Consider the following 18451-nt stretch of genomic DNA (forward strand, 5'->3'; position numbering starts at 1 on the left):
AAAAGCAGGAAGAGAAAAGTAACTTATTACATAAAAGGAATCCTCTCTGAGACTATCAGCAGATTATTTCAGTGGAACTGATATAGTTTTGGAATGTAGATGAGGTTTGTTCAGGTGAGGTCCGGAACCAATGACCAAGAAAGAATTCTTGAGACAACTTTGGTGTAAAATGGTAGTTTTATTAGAGCAGGAAGACAGGACCTGTGGGCAGAAGGAGCTGCTGCCCCAGGCTTGTGAGGGGTGGCTGTTTATATACCTGGGAGTTGGAGGAGGTAAGGAAAAGGGAAGTTTCAAAAGAACTTTCATATGCTAAAGAGGATTTACAGATATTGGAGGTCTTGCCATTGTCAAATTAAGGTTTGTTTTCCCTCTAGTCAGGCATTCACATGAAGACAGTTGGAGGCTTCCTGGAGGAATGTGACAGTCTGCCCACTTCAAGTATCTGTCATGGGCTACAGGTAATAAGGACATTTAATTGTATATACATTTCCTTGTGGAATCTAGTTTATTGATAAAAATGCTTTGTTCTTGTAAATTACTAAGACATTTGTAAACTGAGGGAGACTTTTGTCTTGCAGGATTGTGATCTCTATAAGTTCACTATTTGTTTTTCCTTTCCTTAGCTTTAGTGCAGCCAGGAGTGCCTGAGGAATGTCACACATATCTCACCTGGTGGGGGGGGGGGGAGTTTGCAGGGTATTAGGTCATGCTTTGTCCTCAGCTAGCCTTTTACTCCCTCATCAGGAGGAAAACCAGAAAATTCACAAGGATGTAGACATTAAACAATATGCTCCAATCAATGGGTCAGAGAAGAAATAAAATGAGAAAACAAAGTATCTTGAGATAATAAAAGTAGAAGCATGATATACCAAAACTTATGAGATGTAGCAAAGACTTTGTAAGACAAAGTCCAGATTTCAAATAAACAAACTAAATTTGCACCTAAAGGAATTTAGAGAAGAAGAACAGACCACGGCCAAAATTAATTGAAGGAAAAAATCATGAAGATCAGAGTAGAAATAAGTGAAATAGAAACTAAAAAGACAGTAAATAATTAAAAATTTTGTTTTAAAAACTATAAACAAATAGACAAGTCCTTGGCTAGACTAAGAAAAAAACAGTAGACAAAGTTATAAAAGAAAGAAGACATTGTAACTGATATTGTAGAAGTACAAAGGATCATTAGAGACTGCTATGGACAATTATACACCAACAAATTGAACAACGTAGAAGAAATAGATAAACTCTTAGGAACATATAATATACCAAGCCTGAATTATAAAGAAGGAGAAAATCTGTAAGGAGATTGAGTACGTAATCAAAAACCTCCCAATAGTAGAAGAACCAGATGCATTTACTGGTGAATTCAACCAGTAACTTAAAGAAAAGTTAAAAACAATTCTCAAACTCTTTCAAAAGATAGAGGAGGAGGGAATACTTTAAAATATATTAAATGAGGCCAGGATTAATCTGATACCCCAAATCGACAAAGAAACTGCAGAAAAAGAAAATAGTAGGCCAATATTCGTGATGAACATAAATACAAAATGCTCAACAAACAATTAGCAAAATATTCAACAATATATTGTATTCAACAATACATTAGTGATAGTATTCAAGAATACATTAAAATAGTCGTACACCATAAAGAAATGGGATTAATTCCAGGATGTAAGGATGGTTCAACATATGCAAATCAATAAATGTGACGCACCACATTAACAAAATTAGATATAAATTCATATGATAATTTCAACAAATGCAGAGAAAGCATTTGAAAAAATTCAACATCCATTTATGATAAAAATTCTCAAAGTAAGTATAACGGGAATTTACCTCAACATGATAAAGGGCATATAAGGGAAGAGCAAAGCTAACATCATTCCCAATGGTGAAATGCTGAAAGGTTTTTTTCTAGTATCAGGAGTAAGACAAGGATGCCTGCTTTTGCCACTTTTATTCCACATAGTTGCACATGAAGTCCTATCCAGGACAATTAGATGAGTAAACGAAATGAATCGCATCCAAATCAGAGTAAAACTGTGCCTATTTGCCAATGACATGATATTATATTTGGAAACCTTAAATGCTCCACCAGAAATGTTAGAACTAATAAACAAATCGAGTGAATTTACAGGCTACAAAATCAACATACAAATTCTGTTGCATTTTTGTATATTAATAATGAACTAGCAGAAAGAGAAATCATAACTGTGTGGTATTGGCATAAAAACAACATATAGATTAATAGAATAGGAGTCCAGAAATAAATCCATGCATGTACGATCAATTCATTTATGACAAAGGAGCCTAGCATATACAAAAAGAAAGGATAGTCTTTTCAATAAATGGTGTTAGAAAAACTGGACAGCCACATGCAGAAGAATGAAACTGGAACACTTTCTTACATCATACACAAAAAACAACTCAGAATGGATTGAAAGCTTGAACATACCATTAATCATGTAAGTCTTAGAAGAAATCATAGGGATAAACTTCTTGACATGAATCTTGGCAATGAGTTTTTGGATTCAACAACAAAAGCAAAAGCAAGAAAGCAAGAATTAGTAAGTGGAGTACATCAAGTGAAAAAGCTGCACAGTGAAGGAAACCATCAACAAAATGAAAAAAGCAAGTTATAGAATGGAAGAAAATATTTGCAAATCTGGTAAGTGGTTAATATCCAAAATATACAAGGAACTTACATAGCTAAATTGCAAAAAATATATATATAGTTAAAAAATGGGCAGAAGAACTGACTACATAGTTTTCCAGATAAGACCTACAATTGGCCAATAGGTCCATGAAAAGGTGCTTAACATCACTGATCTTCAGGGAAATGCAATGAGCTCATACCTGCTAGAATGGCTACCATCAAAAAGATGAAATAGCCAGGATGACTGGGTGAGTCAGTTGGTTAAGCATCTGCTGTCAGCTCAGGTCCTGGTCTTAGGGTCCTGGGATTGAGCCCTATGTCAGGCTTCCCACTCAGTGGGTAGTCTGCCTCTTTCTGCCCCTGCCGTCCACCCCCCTTCTCTCTCTCTCAAATAAAACCTTAAAAAAAGAAGATGAAATAACAAGTTTGGCAAAGCTGTGGAGAAAGGGAATCCTTCTGCCCCACTGATGAAAACGTAAATTGATGCAGCCATTGTGGAAAAAAGAGTGGAGGTTCCTCAAAAAATTAAAAATAGAGCTACCTCATGGTCCAGCGATCCCACTTCTGGGTATATTTCCATGAAGAGAATGAAAACAACATCTTAAAGAGATATATGCACTCCCGTGATCATTGCAGCATTATTCACAATAACCAAAATATTGGAACAACTAAGTATCCATCAACAGATGATGAATAGAGAAATTGTACCCCCCCTCCCCACCCACCTCACAGAGTAATAATATTCAGCCATAAGTTCATCCTGCTGTTTGCAATAACATGGATGGAAGTTGAGGACATTATGCTAGGTGAAGTAAGTCTGATACTATATTATATCACTAATATGTGGAATCTTAAGTAGTCAAATTCATAGAAAATGACTAGACTGGTAGTTACCAGGGGCTGAGGGATAGGGGAAAGGAAGAGATGTTTGTCAAAATTGTAAACTTTTCTAGTTACAAGGTAAATAAGTTCTGAGGATCAAAGTATAGCATAGTGATTATAATTAATAATATTGTAATAAGCACTTCAAAGTTGCTGGGAGAAGAAATCTTAGATTTTCTCAACAGAAGAAAGAAATAGTAATTAGGTGGCATAATGCAGGTATTGCTAAATCAACACTTGTACATCTCAAACTTACATAATATTGTAAGTCAGTTATATCTCAATAAACATAGGAAGAAGGTGGGACAGGTTTCTGTTTGCTAATATTTTATTTTGGGTATTTCACCAGTATTCATATGTGATGTTTGTAATTTCTCTTTTGTTCCATCTTTATTAGGTTCAGATAACAGTATTGTAATTGTTTCGTAAGTAGAATTTAGAAGCTTCTTTATAGTTTGTATTCCATGAAAAAAATATCTAGCATTGGGTCTTAGAAAATTCGACAGAGTTCCCTACGAAGCAGTCTATATTTGGTGCTTTGTTGTGGGATATTTTCTTGATTTTCTCTGCTTCTACTCCCTGAATTGGGATTAAGTATAAATCATTCCAATTTGGAGAGTAAAAACAGAGAAATTGATCAATTAATGAGGTCTATTTTGGTAGACTGTATTTTCCTGTAGTATCTTCTTCACTGACCTCTGTGAATTTATTTGCATAGAAATCTACAGAAGAGCACTTTATGATTTTTAAAGATGTTCATTGTTTCAATACTTTCTTTCTTTCTTTCTTTCTTTCTTTCTTTCTTTCTTTCTTTCTTTCTTCTTTCTTTCTTTCTTTCTTCTTTCTTTCTTTCTTTCTTTCTTTCTTCTTTCTTTCTTTCTTTCTCTTTCTTTCTCTCTTTCTCTTTCTTTCTTTCTTTCTTTCTTTCTTTCTTTCTTTCTTTCTTTCTTTCTTTCATATTTATTTATTTGAGAGAGAGAGAATGTCAGAGCAGGGACTGGGGTAGAGGGAGAAGCAGACTCTCTGCCGAGCAGGGAGCCAGACTCGGGGCTGGATCGTATGACCCTGGGATCATGACCTTAGCAGAAGGCAGACACTTAACTGATTGAACCATCAGGGGCCACAATATTTTATTACATTAAGAAAGTAATAGGAGTGCCTGGGTGACAGTTCATTAAGCATCTAACTCTTGGAGTCAGGCTCCACACTCAACAGGGAGTCTCTCCCCCTCTGCCTCTCCCACTCATGCTGTTTCTCTCTATCTCTCTCTAAAATAAATAAATAAAATCTAAAAACTAAGAAAATAATGTATATAGTATGTTATTCTTTTGCTATTTAATTTCTGCTCCGATGTTTATTATTTACTTCAATTTTATTAGTTTTGGTTTACTTTTCCCTTTTAGGTTTTTGAGCTGGGCATTTAATTCATTTGTTTTCATTCTTTTGTTTATTATAAAAAGTATTCTTTAGAAATCCTGTCATAGTTTTTGTTTTAGCCAAGTTATTTAATAGAAAACAATTCCAAGTGGTAGATCTTTAAAAGATTTTTGTTATTAATATAATTGTAGCTTGACTGCACCCTTTGTATATTATTTACATTTTGTTAATTTATTGGTGCTTTCTTTTTAATATAATATATGACACTTTTTTGTGAATGTTCTACGTACTCTTGAGATAAAGTTGTATTTTATGTTGTCAGAATATTAAATTCAATATATATCCATAAGATTTATGTTATTGGATGAGCACTGGATGTTATGCTATATGTTGGCATATCGGACTCCAATAAAAAAATATATACAAAAAAAATTTATGTTATTGGTTATGTTGTTTAGTTTTTCTATATATGTTTATTTTTGTCATCTTGATTTTTCTGAGAATAATATGATAAAATCTTTATATTATTCATGTTTCTGTACATGTCTACTGACATCTCTTGTAGCCTCTTTTTTACCAAAGTGGTTGCTTTATATTCATAAGTATTTTTCTTCAAAAAGGAGTTGTCTTTTAGTATTAAAGAGTGGCCTTCTTGATCTTGTTAGTGCTTTTTTATCCTTTTAATTTTATTAAGTTTTTAATTTTAATTCTAGTATATTTAACTTACAGTCTTATATTAATTTCAGGTGTACAAGATAGTGATTCAACAATTCTATATGTTACTCAGTGCTCATCGTGGTAAATGTACTCTTAATCCCCTTCACCTGTTTCTCCCATCCCCCACGCACCTCCCCTCTGGGAATCATCTGTTTGTTTTCTAGAGTTAAGAGGCCTGTCTTTCCGTCACTCTGTTTTTTCCCTTTGCTTGATATTCTTTGGTTTTGTTTCTTAAATTCCACATACAAGTGAAATCATATAGTATTTGTCTTTCTCTGACTGACTTATTTCACTTAGCATAATACTCTCTAGATCCATCCATACTGTAGCAAATGGCAACAGTTCATTCCTTTTTATGGCTAAGTAATATTCCATTACATATATATATATACTACATCTTCCTTATCCATTTTTCGGTTGAAGGACACTTGGACTGCTTGCATAATTTGGCTATTGTAGATAATGTTGCAGTGAACATTTGGGTGCATGTATCCTTTTGAATTAGTGTTTTTGTATTCTTTGGGTAAATACCCGGTAGTGTGATTGATCATGGTGGTGCTTTTTATGGAATTCTATTTTATCTGATGTTAATATTACAGCCTTTGCCTTCTTACTGTTTCCATTTGCCTTGTATACTTTTGTCCATCCCTGTACATTTAGCTTTATTGAATTTGCTTTGGGTGTGTCTTTTGTAATCAGTGTATATTTGGTGTTTTCTTTGGGAGTCAAGTGGAAAATTCTTTCTTTTTAATAGATAAGTTCAGACCATTCAGTTGCATTGACTATGTCATATGATTTGGTATGTATATTTTTTATTTTGTGTGATTAACCTTTGTTATGTAGTTTGCCAGTTTTTCATGGTACCCAGTGACTCCCACTTATTGATGGGACCAATGACCTATTTCCACTTTTCTCTATTTCCCTCTAGTTTTACTTTGTAAAAATGGTAATTGCCAAATTCTACTTTGTCAGAACCTTTATCATTTATATATTCTGCCACATTTGTTCCTATCTTTATTGTTAGATCTACAATTAAATATATATGGTCTTTTACCAGTGTAATTAATTCATATACACTATTTTATTTGTAGAAGTATTTTAGCCTATGGACTTTCTTCTGATTATTGCTTTAAGTATAATTGGAGTATGATATGCACTGTATTCCTTATTCTTACTCTTTAGAAATATGAAGACTTTAGCTAAGTTTCTTTAGTCATTTCTTGGTTGGATGGCACTCATCTGTTGGAAGGGCTCATGGATAGAGCATTCACTTAGTCCTTGCAAATTTAAACTCTAATTCTATTGCTCTGATACTTACAAGATAGCAGAGTTGAATATAAAATTACTGGTTCACAGTTTCTTTTCTTAATCATCTTACAAAAGACCACTTCATTCCTGCCTTGTTTTACATATTGGTTATGAGCAATATGATGCTAAATTCTCTTGCCCTTGTAAATTATTCTTCCTGGAAGCCCTGATGATTTTTTTTTAATTTCTAAATTTGAATAGTTCTACTAGGAGAAATTTTAGAATTGATCTTTCTAGATCAATTTTCTAAGTACTTAGCTCTTATAATATGTAGATTCAGGTCTTCTTTTATTTTTGGAAAGTGTTCTTGAATTATAGTTTAAAATAGTGGTTCTGTTTCACTGCATTGTTTTCCTTCTTTAGAGCCTCCACTTATACCTATGTTGACTTTTCGTTGCCTAATTTCCATTTCAACCAATTTCTCTCTTTTTACTTCTTTATAAAAAAAATTATTCTCTTTGTTGCTTTCCTGCTTTTCTTCAATGCTCTGCATTAAACCTTCATTCAACTCTATATTAAAAATTACGTAGGCATCATATAACTGAGGTTTATGTTATGATTTTACCTCCTCTGTTTCTTTCCTGAAACCAACCAAATTTTATTTCATTTCTTCTTATATTATACTCCATTTTGACCCTTCGATTTCGAATTTCGAATTTTGTCTTTTTGTATCTACCATAGCACGTGTGATGATTCAGTTTTGCTTGTGTTAGGTTCCTTTAGATCCAGTATAATTATTTGGGAGAATTTTATCAGCTAGAAGTTTTAATGTTGGTTATCTCTTTTCTTTTTCCTTTCCTTTTTTTTTTTTTTTTTTTTTAACAGTAGCTTTGTATAGGAGAAAACTACGTAATCTATAGGTTGCTTTGGTTTGGCAGCCTGCTGGTTTTCCAGATTTCTTGTCCAAGGCTGCCACCTTCTGGCATTGTAGAATATTGCACTTTCTTTAATAGGTGGCCTGGGGACACGGCAAGGAGGGGCAGTAGGGTGCAGGGTGTCCATCATTTTTTCCCTTTAAAGTATCATCTGGATGGATCCTAAAGTGACCTTCATTTTTTTCCTTTTTCCACTCTCCAGTGGGCACATCCTTCCTTCCCTTTTATAACATCTTCCTCCAGAGTGTTTCTTTTTGAGGCTGTTTCCTTCAGCACAGCATCCAATTTTAAGTCCCTTCCCTGTCCTACCCCATACCCTTTATTGGTATTTTATCATTTAGGGTGATTTTACCTGAATGAACTCCTCCATCTTCTGCACACTTTTTCTGAATACTTTTTCTTCTCTCCGCCTCCTCTCATTTTGAATGGGCTGTGGTAGGAGTTTTAGAGAAAGCTTTGCTGAAAATTGGTATTTATTTTTCTAAATACAGAAACTTTGAAATTGTAGTGATTTTTAAATCCATATATGTTGAAACTATGATACATGTATAGATTTATTTGTATTTGTCAATCTGTTTAGTGTTTTTGGACCATGCATGGTAAGGTTCCTATTTAGGTAGCTGTGATTATCTTGGCTTCCAGAATCAGCACTTAACCCCTATGTCCCTTAATATTATTGCCTTAGATGTTACTTGCAGCTCCTCTTTTGATAGACTCTGATCCCATTTTCTTGAACTCTTCTTATAAAACTAGAGAAGTTACTTAGATGCCAAGTTATATTTGCTTTCCCCATCATATGTCATATGTGTAGATTTGCTTCCTAAATTATAAGCTTCAGACAAAACACTACATCAAAATATACAAGCAAAACACAGCAAAGCAGACAACAACAATTAAAGAAACCCCTCTAGCTTAAAAATCCATATGCAGATCTCACCCACGGGTTCAGAAATGTGCAGATACCTCTGCATGGCCATTTAGGGTGATGCCTGTGAATGCTTTATGCCTGTGTGATGGACTCTGCCAGGATGTTGCGGGTGTCAGGGAAGATGACTTAGGGAAGGTAGCATTTGACTTCAAACATAAAGGATAGGCAGGCTTTTTTCAAAGTAAACAGAAAAGGGACAGGAAGCAGAAGTTTTACTTGCTCAAAATCATGAGTGTATTAAATGTTTGAGTTATTTGCACAGATAATCTTAGGTGACTTTAACACAGATGGTTTTAAATGAGGTGACAAGGTGGAGAAGGGCTGGTGGGAGGAAGTGATGAGACAGGAGGCTGGAATAGTAGCTGGCATCCCATTTGAAAGGCTTTGTTTGCCATGCCACTCACTCACAAAGGATAATACGACCTAGGATTGCCTTTTTATAGTAAGAAAAATGAAGAAAATAAAACACCTGCTGATAAAGCTGATAAATTGTTAGGATCATAAATTTATCACCTTAACACACACCTTTTTTCAGGGGAAAACCAAAAATGTATCAAGTAAGTTTATTTTTAAAACTAAGTAAACATTTTTTTCCCTGCTAAGTGGATGTCAGTTTATGGTTTGCAATAGCTGGTTGATAATGTTTAATAGTTTATTTTTTAGAGGATATCAGAATTACCAGAAATTTGAGTAGAGGAGCTTTCTTATTTAAGCAAAAATCATCTAGTGGATGGTTCTGCAAGTCTTTGGTATTGACCTTTTCAAATTTGTATCCTCAATGTCCAGCATGGTGTAGACACTAAAAGAATAGTAAGTATACATTGAAAAAAGAAAAAAGAGACAGAGAAACAGAGAGAAAGGAAGGAAAGAAGAAAGAACTACTTCTCTTGGTATGCTAGGATAAGTTGACCATTTGACTCATGGCTCTTGCATGGAATATTTTTGCTTAAGAGCTTTTTAGTGTTTATACTTTGGAGCATACTTTAGGTGGTTTATTTGGGTGAGGCAACATTCTTCCAACTCCACCTAAAATATAATCATTTCTGGGAGCTGATAATGCTCATCAACCAATGAAATTTAGAGGTAACTAATAGATGGTAAATAACAAAATGGGAAGTCCCATTCCCTTCAGTCCCATTCCCTACCTCAAGATGGGGCATTTGATTCCATAAAGACACTGATAAAGGATGGCAAAAGGAGCCAAGAACAGACATCTCCTGTTTTTCTTAGCATGTGTTCATGATGAGCACAATTAAAATAATGCCCTGTTGTTCAAGCTCTGAAATAATCTGAAAAACAAACAAAAAAGATATGAAAGTCACATACTCAATTCTTTCTAGGGAATACTCTGGGAAGAAAGTTATAAATAAATGAAAGTTAGTTTTTTCAGTAAACCCAGAGTTATGATTAATGATAATCTTATTCAAAGAGGATATAAAATAATTTTTAATGCTTAGTAGGTACCCATAACCATAAAACTTGAGGTTTATATTTGAAACAGAACAGGTCAGACTCTACCAGTAAAAGGAAATAGTTAACTTTGTGTTTGGGTTATTTTTCCAAATTTAGTCCATATAAATATCTTTTGTTTAAATTTTACTAGAAATATTAGAAAAATATTAGAAATAATTTATTAGACTATATAGGTAAGAATATTCTTGAAAATGCAGAGTTCAGTCTCTCCAAAGTAGGATGATATCTGATTTTTCAATGTTGGACTGTATGGAATTTTGTCTAACTAACTGTGTGTGTCTGAGACCCTCCAGAGTAGTTCTGCTGTGAAGGGATTTTACCCATAGTCGATAGACCTAGAATTTGGGGCTGTGACATGAACCTTAGAACATGAGTAAATTGTGGAGGGAACTGGTGGTCATGATTAGTATGATAGATCCTGGTGACGATGTTTAGTAAAAATTTATTATATTATTTATTACTTCATGGTAAGATAGTACAAACTGTCACTTAGATTCTTAACTAAAGCACATTGATTTAGGGGCTGAGGGAAATCTGGGACACAAAAAAATTATAGGGCTTGTGCTTTTACCTTCTAAATTGCTTTTTCAGTTATTCATAAATAAATGGTACAAACAATATTCCAAATTGATTTTTATGTAATTCTAAACATTGTGGAAAATTGCCAAAATAATAACCAAATTTTCTTGGTTGTTGGAGATACAGTGTTGCACTTGAGTGTGTGTGTGTGAAAGAGAGAGAGAGAGACAGAGAGAGAGAGAGAGAAAGACACCAGGGTGGGGGAGAGAGAGACACACACATAGAGATCTCACAGAAAACGCCGCTTAGAAAATGAAGGGTGGTTTTATGTTGTCGGCATTGCAGGATTTGGCACTTAGACTGTTCCGACGCTCTTTGGCTACTTTCAGCTGTGCATCCACTTCAGAGATAAAATCCCATCAGGTTCAATACCTGTTTTCCCCTTTGACCACTCTGAAGGAGCTTTTCAGCTTCTTCATAGGCTGTGTTATTGCTCTGGATAGTCTCTATAATGGGATATAACCCAGTTTTGTGACATTACTTTCATTCAATTTACTCAGAAAATCATGGCGTGGTTTGTGTGCTCTCTTTCCCCTTTTTCCTTTCCTATCTCCCCCAGATGCAGGGGAAAAAAAGAAAAAATATGATGAAATTATAGAATTAACAGGCACTGAAAAGAAAGAGAGGCTGAGATCATGAGTTACTAAACCAATTTTCCTGCCTAGGGGTGTAATTCAGTGATATTTTTATAAATGTGATTCAAGCTGTGGCTTTTGTGAAAGATCAGAAGCCACATTATATAAAAAAAAAAAAAGGAGGGGAAGATCATAAGTACTCATCAGCAAGATGACCCTGCTTTCACTGGTGAGATTCATATAACTTCAGTGAGTCGAATTCTTGAAAGATATTTATTTATAAAATACTTAGCTGGAAAATGAAACACAAGGTGAGACCAGGACAATTAAACAAATGAGAGCACGTACATACCTCTGTCTTTGAATGTCGAGAACAATAGGAAATCTCTGTAACACAGGGTGTGCTTTCTGAGCAGGACAGTGGGCTTGAGTCAGAAAACCTGATTTGATTGTGTGACATTTAGGCATTATTTAATCCTCTTGGTTTCAATTTGACTTTATGTTAATTTGGTCATAAATCAGTCAACCATGTCAGAGTAAAAAAAAAAAAACACAAAAAAACCCAAACCCACAACTTTTAAAGCAAGAAATGACAAGTTTATGTTATATTTTTGAAGTAAAGCAAGTAAGGATTGGCTGCTGTGAATTCTCAAGGCAGTGTATCTCTGGGGAGAGGGCCCTGCTGATATCCCAGTGTATGAATATCTCTCTATCTCTATCTGTATATATACAGATAGAGATAGAGATAGAGAGACATACAGATAGAGATAGATAGATAGATGATAGATAGATAGATTATAGATAGATAGATAGATAGATAGATAGATATTTTATAAAACACCTAAGCTTAATTATTGGCTGACTTTGTAATTTTGAATGAATTACCCAATTTCTCTGAATTTCTGTTTTGTTATCTTTAAAAGGAAATACCACCTCATGTAGTGACCATGAGATTAAAATTGTGATGTATGGAAGCAGTCCCTAAAATGCTGATCCCCTCAAATAGCTCAGCTGCTTTGGGGAATCAACCCTAAGAAGCCATTAATGTGGCTCCTCCCATTAATGCACTTAGCAGACAGGAATGTTTGGTTGGCCCAACTTCAAAACCAGAGGAGGCAGGCATATTATATATTCTGGTACTTCTTTCTTCCTACTTAACTCTGGGGCAAACACATGTCCCTTGACTGATGCTCTGGTGACACTGGAGTGCTGTTACCATCAATGGCAGACCTGCATCATGGTTATGTGCCCAGACTCTGGAATCAGATTCACCTGGATTCCACTCCTGGCTCTACCACCTGCTGAGCATGAACTTGAAGTCATTTGACTCTCTAGGCTTCTGTATTCTGAACTGTTAGATCTTTAGTGTCACAGTATCTACTTTGTAGAGTTTTTAAGAGGATGCTGTGATAATGCATGTAAACATTTAATGCAGATATTGGAACCGAATAAGCCTTCAACAAGTCATGCTCCCCACTACTATTATTATTACTCTCCCTCCTCTAGGCTGCTTGTCTTGTTTGGCATTACCAGTCCTTTCTCTGTCCATTGCAGAGGCTTCTTCTCTTCTTTTCCCCTTCCAGTTTTATTCAAATATAGTTGATAATTTAAAGTTGTTTATATTTAAGGTTTAAAACTTGATTTGCTATGTGTATACTTTCTGAAATAAACACCAAATCAAGCTAATTAATATATCCATCTCACATGGTTACCTTTTTCCTTTTTTTTTTCTTTCTTTTTGTGGTAGGAACACCTAAAATCTATTCCCTTAGCAAAGTTAATTATACAGTACATTGTTGTACATGATATCTCCAGAACTCTTTCCATCTTGCAAAACTGAAACCCTACACTTATTAAACAAAAACCCCTCTTCTTAGCCCTTGGTGACCACCATTTTATTTTCTGCTTCTATGAGTTTGACTGTTTTATTTATTTTATTAAAAAAATATTTTATCAATTCATGAGAGACACACAGAGAGAGGCAGAGACACAGATGGAGAAGCAGGCTCCTGGCAGGGAGCCTGATGTGGGACTTGATTCCCGCACCTGGGATCACAACCTGAGCCAAAGGCAGATGCTCAACCACTGAGCAACCCAGGTGTCCCTTGACTGTTTTATTTATTTATTCTTTTAGAGAGAGGGAGTGAGCATGAGCAAGAAGGGACAGAAGGAGAAGGAGAGAGAGAGAGAGAGAGTTTCTTAGGTAGGCTCCATGCTCAGCATGAGCCTGACATGGGGCTCCATCTCAGGACCCTGAGATCATGACCTGAATCCAGAGTTGGATGCTTGACTGGTTGAACCATCCAGATGCCCCAAGTTTAACTATTTTAGATTCTACAGAGTAGTGAGTTTGTACACTGTTTGCCTTTCTGCATCTTTTTTCTTGAAACATATTCTTGATCTGCTTCTTTGCTGAAGGCTGGGTGCTTTCTCAGTTCCTGGGCTGCACTGTACCGTTCATGTTTTAGGGAAAAATTTCACTGCCTTCATTTGAAAAATGGAAATAACATATATATGTTAATACACACAGAGTAAGCACTCAATAAGTATTAGCAAAAATGATAAAAATAAGCCAATATACATTTGTGCTCAAATTTCTGATACATGTTGCCAAACTCCTCTTCAGAGGTATATCAAATCATACTTGTACCAAATGTTATAAAACATTGCTGATGATAGATGAAAAAGATATGTCATAATTTTAATTTGCACTTCTGTTAATATAACTGATATTTAGTGTCTTTCCATATAGCCAGAGCATTTAGAATTTATTTCCTTTGTGTACTTCCTTATGGAGTTTTTTTTAAAGAGATCTTTGCATATTAAGGAAATGGGTCTTCTATGTTGTGTTCTTATTGATTTAGAAACTTTGGTTCCCCTGACCCAATTTTTCATTTGTCTTTTGACTTTAATTATAGTACTTATGTTTTAAGGAAAAAATGTGTATATTTATAAAATCAGATGTGTTCTTTCATGGCTCCTGGATTTTGTCCGGGAAAACCTTTGTCAGTCATGCTTGTGTAGTCTTACTTCCTACAGTTAAATCTTCGAGCCATTGCAACTTTATTTATAATTGTTTGTAGTAAGAGTCCAAATTCTTTGGAAGTATCCCTACAGGGCAGCTTCATATTTGCTTTCCTGTGGGAAGACTCCATGGACTTTCCCGGAATCTGATGAGTTATCCTGTTAAATTCTGAACTTGGAAACAATGTACCATGAAGGTGGTACATATTGAAACTCACACAAATACGTGGTAAAGGTAATTGTTGGAAAATTTTCTACAATAAACTCTTGATCTTAGCTCTAAGCTGTTGCAGGTGTCCCTGCCTGTTGTGGACTGGGATGGGGGAGGTTTTTCTGTTTCAGGAGTTCTGGGATTGAGGATGATATCCCTTCCCTATCAACTCTAAACTCATGTTGACAAAGATTGGATTTGAAAATTGGACAGTTGAACTCAGCATAAAATTTGATTTTGATTTTGAATATGTCTCTATATTGTTAGGTCTCAGCATCATAAACTACAAAATTAAGTATTAGTGTTTGGTGCTGAATACCAGTTTGGATAACCGTTTGTGGCATAGGACTTCCTGTGTAGGTTTTCATAGCCCTTTTGTCAGTGAGTCCTTTGAGAGGACCTTTCCCTTGTGATAAATGCTTCCCATGCCAGTTCATGCATCTGTAAAAAGAAAGCAGGCCAGGCACTCTGTTATTATTCACACCGCAGGAAACACTGAGAAGAGCTCAATGAAAGGAATGGCAGCCTAAAATTAAAGATCCATTTGGTTTGCGTGGTGTGTGTTTTTAACATGTGTTTTCTTCCCACTGTTATCAGTAAACTCGATGACTAATATGCCATCAGTGGTACAGATATAGAAAGGAAAGTTGGAATTAGTATAAAAGAAGGTGGTAAAAAAAAAAAAACCATTCATAAATCCAGGGATTCAGGAAGTAATGGAGGTGCTACAATGGTTTGTGGAGCAACTCACTCTGATTTTCAGGGAACCATGTTTGCACAGAGATGGGCTCCTTTTGAGACTGTCAGAACCAGTGTCAGAAATAATCCCAAATAGCCATTCAGACTCCGGTTTGCATTTCTCATCTTATTTGGGTAGTCAGGGTTTGGGTTGCATGAACAAACATTGAGGGAGGATTCTGAACAGTTAAGTCTCTTAATATGAAGACTTTCTCTGGTTTTGGCACTCTATAGTTCACTGACACTTGCATGCCAATCTTTCTGTATAATCCAGTGATAAATCTTTTTTTTTCTTCTAGTGGATGGCAAAATGAAACATAGGGGAAGTTGGATGACTTAAGATTATATTGCAAAACATAATAGGATGTTCACAGCAACCCAAAAGAGTGCTTCTCAGAACAAACAGTGGGAATTTGGACACTCCTAGCACATTGAGAAGGGTGTTTCAAGAGCTGCTTAAGAAGTGGGCAGCTGCTGGGAATAAGAACAGTGCTCTGAGTAGAGTGTGGAGAGGTGAAGCAGAAGCGGCCTCAGAAGCAGCCTCAGATCACGGAGGACCTCACATGTGTGCTGAGGACTTTGGATTTTACTTTCTAAAATAGGGGCAGACAAATACTTTCTATAAAGAGCCAGATAGTAAATATTTTAGGTTTTGGGGCCATATGGTCTTTGTTGTAGCTACTCAGCTGTAGCACAAATGCAAACAGAGACAACACATAAACAAATGGGCATGGCTGTGTTCCAAGAAAACTTTATTTATAAAAACAGGTGGCAGGTGAGCAGAATTTGGCTCACATACTAGTGTTTGCTGACCGCCCCCCTCTAGAAAATGGCGAACCACCAAACTTTAAAGGCAAAGCATGAGGCATGCATTGCTTTTTCCAAAAACGTCTTCCAACCTGATGTCAAATACAACAGGTAAACTGAGGTAAATATATTTTCCCTACTCTGTCAAAGAAGAATAATGTGATGGGAGTAATGGTTAGGGCCCCCTCTCTAGATGGAGGAATCATTGGTTCCTGGTGTGCCTGGGATAGGCTCCTTATATATTTTCCTTAGCACTATACCTAATGGATTCCCTCTCACCCTCAAAATTTTCCTGTTTGGTTAAGTTTTATATGGTCACCTTATTCTAATCCTAAAAGGAGGATCATTTTAGAACTTCCACATAAGGATAGACACTGGGCCTGATCTTTTCTAGATAGTGTGATTGCTGAGAAGACTAATGGGTAAGAACCCCACCAGCTGGAGGGAGTCTTGGCTCTGCTCTTTATTAGCTGTGTGGTCTTGGGCTCCATGCCTAGCATTTCCAAGTCAAGATTTTGTTAATCAAGAATTGGGAGTAATAGGTCCTTCCTATGTTAAAGGGCTATGTAGATATAGTACAGTGGGTTTTGTAAAAGTTCATAGGGGAAATTATTTGTCATATGTTATCCAGGTGGAGGAGAGGCAGAATTTCAAGATGGGAAGAGCTTTGGACCCTGAGGGAGGGCTAACCCAATCTCCTCTACACCCCATTCATGGGACCTGGGAGAAGCAATTGCCTCTCTCTGAGCCTCAGAGCCTCATCCGGGCTAATGATATCACTTCTTCATAATTATCGTAATTGTTTAAGGTAACGTGTGTAAATGTTAAGCAGTGTGCTTGGCACATAGTTACTACTCAGTGAAATGTAGTGATTGTTTTTTGAACAATCACATGCCGCATCAGAGCTGTTTGCTTTGACAAATGCCTCAAATTGTTTACCACCATTCACCTCTCGTAGTGTCGGAATTTTATTTTTTTCTGTTCTTGAAGTCACATCCATGCAGCCAAGTTTCAGAACTGTGATGATGATATTGATGATGGTGATAGCAACTTACTGAGCAGTTTTTAGGTTACAGACCTCTTTAGATGAAGCATATTTCCTCTGTGGTCTAAGGTGGCTAATGCTAACTTCCTCTGACTTCTGAGGCTCTGGTGCACTTCTGAATCCTTGATTTCCAGGACCATTTTTGGGTCATGGCAGAGCTCCCTGTGGTTTCTCTTCAATAGGGAAGGCCAGATGAAATCACAGCTTGAGGAAGCAGGGCGGTGAACACCATGCTTTTCTCTCCTAATGCTCTGCCTACACCCTTCTATCATGTTTGTTTGAAGACCTGAAAATAATTGGTTGAAACTGTGATTTACTTTTAGCCTTTTATCCAAGTTTGACAAGTAGGTTTCTCCAAATAACATGTGCTATAAATGGCTTGAATCTAATGAGTAGTCTTTTTGGACATGCGATCCATTGTCCCTCTTCCTTCCTTGAGACGGAAATTACAAGCTTCCAATATTCTCCTTCCATTTCTATAGAATGTGGGTGCTAATTTGAAAGCAGTCTCATAAAATGGAAGCAAACAAGCTAATTAGAAATATTTATGGGCCTGTTAGTGCATATATGTCTAATTGAAATAACAAGGCTCTCCCCAAAGGGGAAAACATTACTTTGGTTGTAGGAATAATTAGCTTGTGCCGTCACATTGAAATGGAATAAAACCCTTTCTCTCCTGATCAGATCCAGTTTTACTTGATTAGATCAAGCTGTCTCCAGAAGGCCTCATTAATATTTTTGTTATTTAGTTTTTATTATTTTTTTAAAATCAAAGCTGAACTTGCACATTTCTTATTCCCCTGAGATAATCATTTTCAACTCTTTTGGTTGATTATTTTGGTACTTACCTTCATATGTCTAGGTAATAGGCTTATATTACTCTTTTAAACAAGTTCTTTAAGTTTTGATTTTTAAAATCAAAATTACATACATTTATATGTTCAAGAGTCAAATATTTCTACTTTGCTTGTTAGTAAAACCAGCATATCATGTCACCCTCTCCCCTTACCACTTTCTTAGAGGAAACCACTTTTTGTGTGGACATACATAATTCTAATTAGCATGATATTTTGACTGCTTCTTGCCTTTTTAACTTTAAAAGTTATCTGTTGGTTTTGTACTCTGGACAATTTAGTTTTCTTTTATACATATGCCAGTAGCTCCATCCTACACATGCATCCTTCCTATTTCTTCTCCTCCTAGTATCATTTTATTATAATTTTGGAGAGATCATTATTCTGTATCTATGTTATCAT

At 35.7% G+C, this 18451-nt stretch overlaps 1 long non-coding RNA gene across 1 annotated transcript in view; it reads left to right on the plus strand.

The window, feature by feature from the left end:
* Positions 1-18451, plus strand: part of LOC112920502 (uncharacterized) — a 203163-nt gene that overhangs the window by 83724 nt on the left and 100988 nt on the right. The window contains exon 9 of the long non-coding RNA XR_011995668.1: positions 375-458. This is a non-coding gene — a long non-coding RNA (uncharacterized lncRNA). The remainder of the gene's footprint in view (positions 1-374; positions 459-18451) is intronic.

This window comes from Vulpes vulpes, chromosome 12 (genome assembly GCF_048418805.1).
Source record: "Vulpes vulpes isolate BD-2025 chromosome 12, VulVul3, whole genome shotgun sequence".
Classification (NCBI taxonomy): Eukaryota; Metazoa; Chordata; class Mammalia; order Carnivora; family Canidae; genus Vulpes; species Vulpes vulpes.